Source organism: Monodon monoceros, unplaced genomic scaffold, assembly GCF_005190385.1.
Source record: "Monodon monoceros isolate NGI ecotype Baffin Bay Population unplaced genomic scaffold, NGI_Narwhal_1 Super_Scaffold_19, whole genome shotgun sequence".
In the NCBI taxonomy this organism is placed as follows: Eukaryota; Metazoa; Chordata; class Mammalia; order Artiodactyla; family Monodontidae; genus Monodon; species Monodon monoceros.
The window spans coordinates 56,787,253-56,802,459 of NW_021703775.1; the positions used below are offsets into that span (position 1 = coordinate 56,787,253).

A 15,207-nucleotide genomic window follows, 5' to 3' on the forward strand; every position below is an offset into this window, starting at 1 on the left:
GATTGTTAATTATGCCCCACTGCCCAGTGGTTTCTATTATGGACACATCTGAAATGAGAGGCTCATTTGAAATTCCCAATTTCACTGCTTCCCGGAGCCTAAACCAAGTTTAAAAACTGATTTGCGAGGATGAGAGGGTAGTGCATACAAACTGCCTTGCCCACAGACTCCAGGTAGGGCTCTAATGAAAGTCTGTCCTAGTTTCAAAGGCTCTTTCATGCCCCGGGTGCTCATATTTTCATCGGTATTTCTTACCAGTTCCTAAAATGCAGTGTTTGGGCAGGCTTCTCAGTAAATAATAAATTAAACACACACACCCATCCCTACACCTCAAGGCTAAGGAATTTAGTTTTCACGGCGCTCTCAACCACCACAGGCTGCGATATTTTCATCTCTCTGAAAGGAAGGCAGGCTGGGATCTTGTCTGTTTCGACAGAAAGCCTTTCAAGGAATGTGTATGCCCTGCATCAAAAGACACGGCTGTTTTTTCTGAGGAAAACTCCTATCCAAATGATCGTTGACTCCTGTTTTGGCAGCGGGAAGGGTGGAGTGGAGACTGCACTGTGGGCGTTGCCATCTTTGAGAAGGGAATGAAAACAGATCATCAGTCAAACTGAGGGTGGCTATTCGAATCCTACTGGGCTTATACTTTGAGCCAACCAGCCACTTTCTATTTCACTTAGACCTCAAGTAACACAGGTCCCTGATCTCCCTATGCTCTTCTATTCCATCTTCCCATGAGACCACCGGTGTTCACAGAGCGGAGATCGTCATCTGACCAGGCAGCAGCCCAGCATGGAGACGTAGGACCAGGCTCACGTTGGCGAGTCAGGTGTCCTACGTGACGCAATATTGCTACCGAGCAAAGGCTGGCTGCCCCAGGCGCACAGAAGCCAATATTACGGCATTAGCTTTTGAGAAAAGGAAGAGCTTTATTGTGAGATTGACCGGCAAGGAAACTGGAGACGAAGTTCTCAAATCTCTCTCTCTATCCAGGCTTCAGGGCAAAATTTAAGGAGTTAGGGGAATTTCAAACTTGGAAGCTGATTGGCTAGTCTTGAATTAGTCCATATAAGCTACTTACGGTGCAGGAGGCCAGATTTTCCTTATTGAAGGACTTCTTGCTTCGTAAGGGGCTCCGGTGGCAACACTTCTATCCTTTGAGTTCTGTGGACTGAAGATCCTAGGTTCTGGGGTCATCCTGGAGAGGTGGGTTCGCGTCTTGCACATGCGCAGTGCTGCCTCTGTAAAGTAACTCAAGGTTTGATTAATCAACCTAGTTACAGAGGCAAAACCAGTTTAAGCTGGTGCTGTTTCAATTTGATTGATCAACGCTCTGTTTAAGGAGGCAAAACTAGCTGAAGCTGATCAATGTTTTACGTGCTGTTTCAATATCAGAATTGCTGGGAAGCTATGTTCCCTTACCCCACCCTCCCTTAAACTGCCTGATGACTAAGATTCATTTTATTCCTTTATGCCAAACCCTTCAAGCATTCATCCTTAAAAAAAAAAAAAAAAGTATAAATGCTCTTAGGAGGAGACAATCATGTTTTATCATTCACTTACCCCTGGTGGCTAAGTTTCCAAATTTTTTCTGACAGCGGGAATTCTGATGGGGGAAGAAAAGTTAGACTGGAGAGGGTGAGAAGGGGCTGTCCCTAAAGGAAAACACATGATTAAGGACAATGAAAGTAAACTCCGCTGGAGAACCTTATTCATAATTTGGCCTGGAACTGACCTTGCTTAGTCCAACCTAATTTGTACCAACTACTTGGATGATGGATCAACTTTATAGAAATTAGTCTTTGATAAGATTGAGGAAAATCAATCAGCTGAAGAACTTTAAAATTATAGAGAGCAATATACAGGCTTAATTTTAAAAATGTTTCTGAGCTGCCTAACAATGTATCAATTAATGGGAGAGATGGTGCCATTCCTTCCCCAGGAAATATTTAAACAGTCTCATTTGTTTCAGACAATGGTGCTCGACAGGGCTTTTTGGCCTTAGGGAAGTGTGGAACTAAATCAAGCTGGAGGTCCAATCCAGCTCTGAGGTTCTCCTGTTTACTCAGCTATCTCATGGAAACTCATGATTCTGACCTAAGGAGCTGAAGTCAATGTGACATTAAAACAGCCAAGCAGGCACACAGGTGCCCTCAATTAACAGGATTAGGACCTCAGGCCACAACTCTTCTGTATCTCTGTGAACTGCCTGGTGTCCAAAGAAGGGACTCCACACTTATCTGGCCTGGACATCAGAGATCCTGCAGTCGAGGTCACTGTGCAGGATCCCTGGCTCTGGAAACAGCCTTACTCTGAGCTGCCCAAAGCCCACAGGATAGAAGGTGGTAACTTTAGGGAGTGCCTCTTGCATTTCTCGACCATGAAACCAAATGCTCAGAATGGTGCTTCCAGCTGAAGCTGGAACCAAGTCAAGGAAGGGAATGACAAGTTGGGGTCAGATATGGAAACTAGGCAGAATCCAGATTTGCTCAAAACTAAGGTTAAGGGTGGAGCCTTGGTTCAGAAACTTAACCAAAAAAAAGCATGGTGCCAAGGAAAGAGCAAGTACTTTGGAAGCAAACAGACTTGCATTCAAATCCCAGTTCTACTGCAAGATCTTCAGGAATTTCTTTGTTTTATGAGCCTCCATTTTCCTCATAGGTAAAAAGAGGCTAATAGTTTTTTCTTTGAGAAATTACATGAGAATTAAATTAGATAGAATATGGCAGGGCAGGGAGCTAGGCTCAGAATGGGCATTCTATAAATATAAATTATCCTGCTCCCTACTCCTTGGCCCAGTGACTGCAGATTAGAATCAACTGGAAAAATTTTAACCCATTCCTATGCCTGAGTCTCCCCTACCCCAGAGGTTCTGATGTAATTGACAAGATGCGGTCATCAAAATTTTCAAATGTTTTTAAAATCTTTCCAGGAGATTCTAATATGTTCCTAAGAGTGAGAACCACTGTCCAAGTATATCAGAATGAGTATCACCCTTGGATTTGAGACGTTCTATTATGGTTTAGGCAAATATTTTCTTCTCTGAGGCTTAATTTCTTTATTATTTTAAGAAGGGGAATAATATTCTGATCTTATAAGATTGTTTTGAATATATCATGAGAGATATTTAATACAGCTCCTAAAAGAAGGAACTGACAATTAGTAGATGTTCGATGAATATTCATTTTTCTCTTTCTTTCTTGTTATTCGTCAGAGAACACACTTGGCCAAAATATTAATAAAATAAATAAAGACAACAGACACGAGATACTGCCAATCAGGCAGTTTTGAAGTTAAGATAATTACTCTCTACCTCAGGCAAAACTTTCTTACCTATCTTGTGGTGGAACATGAGGTTAAATCCTAGGATAGGGATGACAAATATGGTGCCCATCTACCCCAGTCCTCCCTGCCATGCTCACGGCAGACATAACTAATCAATTACAGTACTCTTTCCTATTGAGCCCTGATGAGGCCACAAAGTCCTTTACTATACAGCTCTCTCAGGCCTACGCGAACAATTAATCAGAGCTACTACATGTCTTGAAACAAATCTGCCATCCTTATTTTAGGTCAGGGCTGCCTTAAGCCTACAAATGTGGCATATTTCAGAGATGATCAAGTGGGTTCCCTGGTCAGAAGGAAGTGTGTGGCCAGAGATAGAAGCAGACCCTGAGAGCACCCAGCTTTATGCAATCTGATAAGCAAATTAAGCTACTCGAAATGAAAGAACCAACCCTACACGCTGCTTGGTGCACTCAAGGGGTCGCTACCTCCCACAACTTCCAGAAAGAGTTATCAGATTGTTTTCCAAAAGCCAGATTATTTCTTGGACTTAGGAAATGTGAAAGGAACTGTGGCAGGGTTTCCCCCCTAAGGTGATAGGCAAAGGCTCTGATGAGAAACCCCAAGGAAGCTGGGTGAAAGCCCGACCTTGATGCCTACAGGCCTGTCACAGCTGAGACTTCGTGAATGCCAAGGCCGGAGGACTGGGGCAAATGGCTGGGACCCTCGCCTGCTGTGCCCGCCCAAGGACAGCCAACACTTCGGCAATGGAAGCTTCTGCTAATACTCCTTATGACTGATTGACGCCTTTGAAGGCCATCAGTGTGTTCACTTGTTACAGAGCAGCGTTAGCCCGTGCTGGGCAACATCAGGAAGGCTTTGAGCTGATTCCACAGCAAGCACAGGTTATCATTCTAATAGCCTGTTAAAAGTCTTCTGCCTGGGCCGCATAGCACAGGGAGATCAGCTCTGTGCTTTGTGACCACCTAGAGGGGTGGGATAGGGAGGGTGGGAGATGCAAGAGGGAGGGGATATGGGGATATATGTATACATATAGTTGATTCACTTTGTTATACAGCAGAAACTAACACAACCTTGTAAAGCAATTATACTCCAATAAAGATGTTATAATTAATTAATTAATTAAATCCTTAAAAATAAGTCTTCTGCTTGGGACTTTAAATAAAATTGTAACTTGCTCCACTCCATCGTTCCCTTTCTCTTTTTTTAAAGACTCAGTGCTTTTCTCTGTAAAAATTTAGGAACAGGACTTCCCAGTGACACAGTGGTGAAGAATCCACCTGCCAATGCAGGGGACACAGGTTCATTCCCTGGTCCGGGAAGATCCCACATGCCACAGAGCAACTAAGCCCGGGCGCTGCAACTACTGAAGCTCACGCACTCCAGGGCCCACGAGCCGCAACTACTGAGCCCGCATGTTGCTACTGAAGCCCACGTTCCTAGAGCAGACTATCTGTCTGACCATTGATAGATACATGATAGAGCCCGTGCTCCACAACAAGAGAAGCCACCGCAATGAGAAGACCTCACACTGCAATGAAGAGTAGCCCCAGCTCACCACAACTAGAGACAGCCCGTGCACAGCAACAAAGACCCAACGCAGCCAAAAAAAAAAAAAAAAAATTTAAGAACAGGAATTAAGAAATAGAACTACTGCAAATGGAGTAAATGGTTTTGTTCACTTGGGTTTTATCCCTTCAAAATGTGTTGCCTGCTCCCTCTACTTCCCTTCCCAGCATGGAGAACTCAGCACAGCAACTGAAATCACAGGATAGTGAGAGGGTTGAGGAAGCCATGCAGAGGCATGGATGCAGGGCAGGAGGCGGTGAGACACAGGGTAAAGAGGCGGGATGTGAAGGTGGTGGGCGGAAGAGACAGCGGGCGTGGTTGGGAGATTGAGCCAATAAGTAAATATACTAGCATAATAGGAGCCAAAATTCTCATTGCCAGAGAAGGTATTTACAAACATTGAAACAGGAAGTCTAGAAAACCATGAGGGTTTGGATTGAAACCACAGTATCAGTATGAACTTAGCTTTTATTATTATGTGTGTTGGTGTGTGTGAATATATACATACACACAGATAAATACAGAAATAGTTACAGATGTATATGTGTGTATGTATATATACATATATTAACACACATATATATATCATATATATGTGTGTGTGTACGTGTGTGTGTGTGTATTTCCTATGTCTGTCCACGGAGTGAATGAGCCTAAAAGCAATGACACCCCAGTAGCAATTAAAACATTGAGTGCCCAAATCTTGGTCTCTGAATATACCTTTTATTAAAGGAAACCAGAGGTCCTTGGGAAAATGGCTGATTCCAGGCCTAGAACAGGGAAAGTACAAGTTGAACCTGAAACATCATCTTATGCCCGAAAATAAGGAAATGCTTAACAAACAATGGGGACATGCAATACCATGGATGAATCACAAAAACGCAAAAACGTTACGCTGAGTGAAAGACATATTGTATTATTCTATCTACATGAAGTTCTAGAATGGATATCTGTGATGGAAAAAAATCAGAGCAGTGATTGTCTGGTGGGGGAGTGGTGCGGAGGCAGGGAAGTACCCCAGGGCGGAGGCATGAGGGAACTCGCAGGTACAGTAAAGTTCTCTCTAGACAGAAGTTTGAGTTATGCAGATGCACACATTAGTTAAAACTCATCAAATGGTTCACCTAAGATTTGTGCATTTCCTGTGTGTAAATTTTACCTCACAGGGAAAGAAAATGAACTATAAATAAATATTAAACTATAGTTGTTGATATGTATACTGAAGCATTTAGGGAAAAATGTACTGATTGATGTCAGCAAATTACTTTGAAATGTGTCCCCAAATATGAAGTGGATCAATGGATGCATAGAGAAATAAGTAGATTTGTAATAAAGCAAGTATAGTAAAATGTTAACTGTACAATCCGATGATAGATACGTGTGTTCTCTGTAGATTTCTTTTATCTGTTCTGTATGTTTAAAAATTCCCATAATAAAGTGTTGGAAAATTTTTTAAACCTTGCCATGGACTAAAAGTAAGCGTGGAATGAGCTTACTAAGGTGAAACAGCATAAGGCAAAGAGCAACCGAGAAGCCCAGACAAATTGCACTGGAGTGTTTCTCCCAAGAGTGTGTCCTAAAGAAATGAGATATAGGAACATCTGTGGGTCAGTTCTTCCCATCATCCCTAATGTTGAGATCATTCAGAATGACTACCCGTCGGACCATTGACAGAATACTCTAAACCAACAAATCAACCTAATCATTTCTACTTTCTCTTCTTCTGAAAGTGTTACCAGTTCATCAAATTGCATGAAAACACCGTGTTTGGTATAACTGAATGTCCTTTCATTCCTATTCTAGATCAGTAGTTATCTACTGGGACTGTGTCTCAGATTTTAATATATCATTTTTTGCTATTGTATTATAATGGTAATGCATGATATACTATATGTAATGTTCTGCTAGCTGCTTTTTGCCTGTTATATCCCTGGACAGCTTTCCATGTCAATACATATAAATTACATCATCTGTAAATGGAAACATGATAATTGTGAAGATAAATTTAGTTAATATTTATAAATAACTTAGAGCAATGTCTGGCACATAGTAATTGTTTAACTAAGATTAGCTATTTTTATTTCATTGTAAAGATGTTTCATGATTTGAATAATTTATTGATGGGCAGGTTACTGTTACTTTTCCCCAACTACAAATAATGTGGAATTAAACAATCTTATACATATGTCTTGATACGTATAAATATTACTAGGATAAATTCCTAGAAGTGGAAGTTCTGGGTCACAGAGAATGTACCCTGTACCAATTATATATCTATTGTCTCTCAGCCAAACCCCATCCTCCCACACTTTTTTTTTCCCACCCTGGGGTAGGAATCTGTTAATTCCCTTTCCCAGACTGCCTTACAAGCTGGCTTCTTTTGGGTTTCCAGGAAGATATTGCTAAATCAACCTCCAAAATGGTTGCATCAGTTTGAATTCCCACCAACAGTGTATCAAAGGGTCTATTTCCCTACTTAAGGAATTTTTAAACAAGAAAAAAATATAGCTAAAGGGCCCCAATCTAGACCTCCTAAGTAAGAATCTTCAAGGGTACGGCCCAGGAATCTGTGTTTTCTAAGAGCATCACAAGTGATTCCAATGCACAGCCAGACAGGAACCATTGTTCTAGATCTTTGATTCTCAAAGCGTGTCCCTAGACCAGCAGTGTGGGCACCACCTGGGAGTTGGTTAGAAATACAGAATCTCAGGAGCTGCATCTTAACAAGATCCCCAAGGGATTCAAATGCACATTAAGGCTTGAGAAACACTGCTCTATAAAGGATGCTATCAGATGAGCAGCAACAGATCCAGTTCTTGTGGGGCCTAAAGCTTATACAATTTGGGGGCCCTTTTTACTGAAAGAAATACAAAATCACAGACAAGAACTGAGCACAGATTGAACATTTGTTTCCAATGAAGTAAGAAATCATAATAAAATACTAATTTCTAAAACTGAAAAATTCCACAAACATCACAAAATCCAGGGGGGAAAAAATGACAAAACATGTTTCCTAATGAGCTGCCTAAAATACATGTTTAATATTTTTCTAAATCTGTAGTCATCTCTTTATATGATAAGCCACTTTGTTCTGCAGTCTTTCTATAAGGAGATGAGAAAGATAATTAAGTCTAGCAGAAATTTGTTTTTTCATTATTGATAATTTAGAAAAGTTTTTTCCAACTTCCAACTCATTACAGTGTCATGTAACATTTTTAGAGTTTTGTCAAATTTGCGCTAAGCTCTATCCAGTTTTCTTCACCTATGAGCTAAAAGAGTCATGGTATTTCAGGCTTCTTGAGCAGTGGCTAATTTTATTTTATTTATTTATTTATTTATTTATTTTTGCAGTACGCGGGCCTCTCACTGTTGTGGCCTCTCCCATTGTGGAGCACAGGCTCCGGACGCGCAGGCTCAGAGGCCATGGCTCACGTGCCCAGCTGCTCCGCGGCATGTGGGATCTTCCCGGACAGGGGCAAGAACCCGTGTCCCCTACATCGGCAGGCGGACTCCCAACCACTGCGCCACGAGGGAAGCCCATCAGTGGCTAATTTAAATACCCTTTGACACAATGACCGACTCATTAACTTTTCTGTAGTCCATGTCCTCATGCAGACCATTACTTTCCTCCTCCTGTTCTTCTGTTCTTTGTCCTGGAATGTCCCAAATTACATAAATTTTCTCTCTCTTCTGTTATTGTTTTATCTATATTTTCCTTGCTGTTGTGATCCTGTTTCTTGTCTTTATGACTCCGGCCATCAGAGTTTTTAGCTTCTGTTGTGATAAGAGAGTTTTCAACATTTTGAAGTCTCTGCTACTCTCCTTTCTTTTAGTTTAGATCATCAGTTTCCAATAGGATACATCCTTCCTTTCGTCTTTGAGTTTTAGTGTATCAACCATTCTGAAAATAGATACAAAATTAATCCGAAATTAAGGCACGCCCAAGAGCAAGTCAAATACATTTCTAAATTGTGTCTACAATATATTAAGCTGTGTAACAGTATAATCGAACTACTCTTATTCTCCATCTATCACCTTACTGAGCAATATAGGAGTTCTGTCACTAGAACCCTTGTTTCTTGAAGACTTTTTAATGCATTGTGTCAATACTGCATGCTGTTTCATCTAAAACCAGCACAATTCATCTTGACAAGATGTGTCAGATATGCTAAGACTTATTTTGAGATGCATAAAACCTACAAAATCACAGACTTACTGCTTATAGTACTTAAAGGTTTTTGCTCCTACAAACACAGGCATTCTGGAAAATTCTATTTCAAGCACATATAATAAAAAAATAGAGAAAAGAGTGTGTTTATAATTGTATATGCTACATTATTAAGTATATTTCTGATGGAAGAACATTTCCATTTTGTTTAGGCATCATTGAGAACTGAAACCTGCATTTATAACTTTATGTGTCAGACGACTGGAAGAATTTTCAACAGACTAGCTTCTGGCTCTGTACATTTCACACTTGTCTCTCTCCCAATCCCCACATGCTTCCAGTGCCAAGAGTTGTCGGATAAGTTCATTCCATGGCACCATGTGTGCCTTGCACCTTCATGCCACACTGGTGAGGGAGCATGCATTGATATAACGCATTAAAAAGTCCTGAAGAAACAAGGCTTCTAGTGGCAGAACTCCTATATTCACCAGTAAGGTGACAGACGTAGTAGAAGAGCAATTTGATTATATTCTTATGTAGCTCAAAATGTTATAGACACAATTTAAAAATGTATTTGACTTGCTCTTGTGTGTGCTGGATGGCATGAAATGTTCTTGGAAGCCATACCTAGATTAGAATGACTAGTAACAAGGTAACTCTACACAAAAGTAACTCTAGACTACATAGAAATGTATCATTAATATCCTCAACACAATTTCCCTTTATCTGAATCCCAAAAATGCCCACAGCCGTTTCAAGGCCACCCCACACCTGGGGAATTATAATGAAGGGAGAGAGGGAGTAAAAAGAGACAGCTGTCGTAACCAATTTCAGTTAAAATATTTTACTTTTGGAACTTTACAAAAATATACGACCATGTGAAAGATCTTATGGGGCCCTTCCCAGGGCTTCCGAAAAGAGCTGTGCAAGCAAAGATCCCTGAAGCTTAAGCTTCATTACGTTCACAATCTGTCCCTACAGAGCAGCATGTAGGATCAAAATGATAAAGCAGAGAACTATCTTCAGAGATCCCTAGTAGAACCCTCTTGATATAAAGATGGAGAAGCTGAGGCCCTCAGAGGTTGTGTGACTCCCCCAGGATCACCCACTGGGTTAGTTAGTATCAGAGCTGGGACCGGACTCTTGACTCTTAAGTCCAGTGCTTTTCTCTAGAGTGCTTCTAGCTTTGTGGGTTTTCCCATTAAGACCTTTAGGCTTTGAGAGCTAAATTTAAATGTGTACTGAAGGAAATAAAGTATTAGAAGAGGTATCCCTCCAGATTTCATTTAGGCAAAGTGCCCAAAAAATACCCTTTACTCCCGTGACCAGTTTCACAGCCTCTCACAAAGTACTTGCCAACAGAGATTTTTTTTGCTGATCCACTGAATCTTACATGGCAAAGAAAATAACCCTTTCTATAAGTCACAACACACGTGTTGATGAGATGTGATTTGATACCAAAACAGGCATTCTCTACCACAAAGAAGAAAGGATTACCTAATGCTAATACTAATGTTGATGTTATCCTGTTACAAGGGTCTCGTGCTGTGGCTCTATTCTGATTTGTGCCTTGAGATAAAGATTTAATATCCCTCATTTAAATTATAGTATCTATTGGGTCTTTATGGGCTGCCCCATGTTCCTATACTAACATTTCAATGCAGTCATTTCTACCCCAAAGATTTATTTCGTCTGACAATTCAAACACATGCCACAATTAACTCAAATATCAGCTCTTTGGCCCGTATTCTATTGTCCTCATGCATGCAACAGTCATTTATTGGATGCCCCTGCTGTGCTGGGTGCTGTAATAGGGGAAATAGGAAAGGCATGTGACATTGAAGAGGGACTACAAAGGTGAAAGACACAAGATGTTTGCCCTCGTGGAGCTCCTAGACAAGAGGGAGAAACAGATACCTGGCCCGCTGGTTGCAATGCAATAGGGTAGAATCTGAGAGCACAGAAGAAGGGAACTGTTACTGAACCGGGGAGAAGGAAATTCAAGAAGACTTTGGAGAGCTGACCTTTGAGTTAATTCTCAAAATAAAATGTTCACCAGAGAGAGAAGAGGAAGGGCATTAGAAGTGGAAGGGCCAAACTGTGCAAAGGTTTGGAGATGTGTTGGAGAATATTTAGGAGACAACTAAACCTTTATTTAAGCTACAACCTAGAAGCCTGGGGGCAGGGAGGGTGATAGCAGGAAAAAAAACTGAAATGCAAAGAGTGTCATACCTGCCTGCTAAGTCTTTGTGGACTTGCTTCTGCAGGAAAGGGTAAGATTTTAGGCAGCGTGGTGACATTATCAGACCTGGGTTTAGGAAAGCCAAGTATAGGAGGCACGGACTTAAAATGCTGTGTGTGGCAAAGGTCCAGGCAAGAAATAAAGAACCTGTACTAGGAAATTCCCAATGACTAGGATGACGGCATCCACTGGATATCAAGAGATATCTTCCGAAAATCATCTCATTGTAAAGGTCTGTAACTAGAATTGTCAGGGCTGGATAACCGGACTAGAGCCCTCCCCATTGTCTTTCATATAGCAAGCAGTCATTTACAACATAAAGTTCCCAGATCATTTCTCTAAGTAAATGAGAAGTGTCCCAGGATGACCTGTATCTGACCATTCTCACCTGTTCTAGCCTGATGACATCACATGCTGTTCACTCTTTTTTCTTCTTTTTCTTTTTTTTCATTTGGGGCTGGATCTAGATAGGCCAATAAGTCTGATCCGTAGAGAAAACAACCATGTACGAGGCTTGGGACCTGAGTCTCAAAGCTCCTCCCTTCTAGGTCAGACAGGAAAACACAGAAATGCACTGGCCCGGTGGGAATGAAATTATCAGTTTATTACTAGGCCAGCAAGCACCCAATAATCCCCCAAATGCAGAGTTCACTTGTGAAAGCTAAACTGAAGAAAAAAAGATTAAATTTTAAGATAAACGGGGCCTTTGCTCCCCTCCCAAATCTATACCTTGGAGCCAGAACACTCCGGCATATCTATGATAAATGGGCCCTCAGAACGGACTGCAAGTCCACTGAATCATTGGGATGGATGTGTTCTGTGGTGCGCAGCAGGACAAAGGGAGAGTTATCTACCTCTTCCCCATGAGCAGCCCTGCTCGGGGGCTCTTTCAAGAGAGAGGGAGAGGAAGAGACACCTCAGCGCTTGTGTCTAGGCAGTGTAAGCCAAAGGAAGTCAAAGGCCTTGCCTTAAACACAGTTATCCTTGTCAGTCAAATGCAGCCAAGGAATTTTGCAGATTCTGACCAATCAGAGTAATCAGAAGGTCCCAGTAAAAGGATGGAGAGAGACAGAAACACCCTCCCCACGTAGTGAGAGGGGCAGATATGTTTGGTGGAAGGCAGAAGTCGCCAAATAGGATATAGAATGCCCAGTAAATTTGGATTTCAGATAAACAGCAGATAATTTCATAGTATAGGTATGTCCCAAATATGGCATGGGACAATGCACTAAAAAAATTTATTCATTGTTTATCTGAAATCCAAATGAACTGGGCATCCCATACTTTATTTGAGAAATCTGACACTGCTAGTGGAAGAATCTTCCTCCATGGCCTAGATGTTCATATCCCCACATCTAAATTAGAATCTCAGGGTTCCAGAAATGGAGAACTTTAAAATCACCCAGTCCATCAGCTTAAATGTATCCATGATGGGAGTAAGGAGACCCAGAAAACTGCAATAGCTTGGCCCAAAGTCACACTTATAATTAATGGCAGACCAGGGCATAAACTACATCTGCAGACCCTACTGCAATGCTCTTTCCCCTCTGCCACCCTAAGCCCCTTTGTCCCTTGGCTCACTAGCTCCTGAATTACATGAAAATTCCCTAAGGGCAAAGAGAATTATTTTTTAATACCTTCTCCCAATGCCTAACACAATGCTTTATGAGCCCTGGCAGCAAAATCTATATTGTGGAGTGGCATGCCATGCGGCCAAGTTACCTGGATGACGGCCACCTCTCTCCACTGCACTCATACCTGTGTCCTCTGCCGCTGAACCCATTTGGGGGCGTTGCTAGGAGGCTGGCACAGCCTCCAGCCAGGTGTGACATTTGTCTCAGCCCTCCTGAGAGGCCGTGAAGTATGACTTTCTGAATAACACACAGCCTTTGGGAGGGATCCTCTCTGCGGAGGTAATGGGTTCAAGGAAAACACAGCTGAGACCTGCGAGCTTCTGTGAAAGGGAGTCTTATTTTAATCAGAATTTTCAGCTTCCTCCACAGCAAACCTTTGACCAGAGCTGCCAGCAAAGAGCCAGCTGGACTTGTAGGATTTCCTTCTCTCCTTTCCCTTGCCTCCCTCTTGTGGACAAGCAGGCAAGAAGTTAGCACAAGGAACATGAGGAGGTAGGAGCCTTTAAACACACGCTCAGACTGATAGAGCAACGGCTCTGCTAAGTAAGACACTTGTCTGCCAGCCCTTGACAAATGTATGAAGTGGGGTGATCTCGACTGCCCTCTGGCACTTCTCACAGCTCACACCACTGTGTCTTCTCCTTGTTCCCAGGACCCTGATCATCTTCCCTCCGCCCCAGCCTCTCCTCATCTCCCTCTCTCTGTTCCTGACCTCCTTCTTCTATAACTCATCCAAGACCTAGGCTTCTTGGCGTCCTAGTGCCCCCGGCAAGCAATTCCTTACTCCGCCAGGGGACAAACTGCATCATTTCAATTAGAAGAAGCAGCACAGTCTTAAGCAAGATACTGAGATGCTTAATGACAACGATAATAACATTTATTTAGTGCTTAATAAGTGTAAGCTCCTTTTGCGAAACACATGACACACATTATCTCATTTACACTCATACTCCTCACAGCAAACCAGTGAGGCAGATACGGTGCTTATGTCCATTTTACAGAGGAGGAAATCGAGGTTTGGAAACATTAAATAATACACTCGAACTTTTACTCTAAGTGGCAGAACTGGGATTCAGACTGAGAAAATCTGATTCTAGACTCTAGAAAGCCCTGCAGTAATGGATATGTTCTTTGCTGTCCAATATGGTAGCCACCAGCCACAAGTAGCTACTGAGCATTTGAAATGTGACTACTGCAACTAAATTTTAAATTTTATTTCATTTTAATTTAAATAGCCACAGATGACTAGTGGCTGCTCTAATGACTAACACAGCTTGGAGTATAAGCCCTGTGTTATTCTCGTTACTTGCTTTCCCCTTCCCCACACACAGATGCACAAGCACACCCTGAGTGGGTTAGGGAGATATTTTGTTTACATCATTCCCCTGGCCCTTACTCCACATAGATTTAAAGTAGACCCTGACGAGAAAATTGATAGTTGATTTATGTCCTCTTTGATGCAATAAGGCAAGGGAAAGTGAATCTGTGACATAAGAGATACAAGCTCTTATCCTCACTCTGCTAGTGACAAGTCACGTAATTTCTCTGGGCCTCAGTTTCTGCCTCTGGACAAGGACAGACTATACTCCCTGATCTCAAAGACCATGTCCAGCTTTAGTGTTCTGCAGTTGGAAAGTGCCTCCACAGAACCCCTCTCTGGCTCTCAAGGTGGCACATTGAAAACAAGACCCCCAGGTGAGGAGTCTGGCACCAGCAGTGATTACCTGGAGGAAGAGTCAGCAAGCACGCTTGATTGTGCACATCCAACACCCCATAATAATGGGGTTCTTTTTTTAGAATCCTAATCAGAGATTCCATTTGCATAATTAACATCTTTAGGCTTAATTGCAAATGACACATCTGTTCACCATCACCCCCTCCTTGGCAAACTATGTGTTATAAACACAGCTTCTTCAGCTCTGTAAACACTTGGTGCCTGTCCTTTGCTTGTTGCTTTAGTCACTTTCCACCTTGGGGCAGTAATAACCCCGTGTGACCTGTCCCTGTGTGGTCCCATCCCTTCTGCCTGCAGTGCTCAAACCAGATTAGGACCTGCTTGCGACAACTACCCATTTTGACTGGCCACAGTGCATGAGTTCTTAATCTTGGCTTCCTAAAGATGCTCCCTAAAGGCTTCAAAAGATGCACAAAAAATTTTGAAGTTCTGGGTAAATACACTTGTGTATGTATGTTCTGGGGAGAGGGTTCATTTCTTCCATTTGAGTTTCGATGGGTCTTCATGATCCAAAAAACTGTTAAGAACCACATGCTCCATGATTTCATTC

The 15,207-nt window shown here is 42.0% G+C and overlaps 1 protein-coding gene across 8 annotated transcripts in view; it reads right to left on the bottom strand.

Moving 5' to 3' along the window:
- Positions 1-15,207, bottom strand: part of TMEM178A (transmembrane protein 178A) — a 248,006-nt gene that overhangs the window by 104,366 nt on the left and 128,433 nt on the right. For 7 of the 8 annotated variants that reach the window (XM_029231420.1, XM_029231421.1, XM_029231418.1 and 4 more), the window contains one exon: positions 1,085-1,244. The gene's annotated coding sequence lies outside the window, so the exon portion shown is untranslated. Of the gene's footprint in view, positions 1-1,084; positions 1,748-15,207 lie in introns of those variants that run through there. The other variant, XM_029231423.1, reaches the window with a different exon arrangement.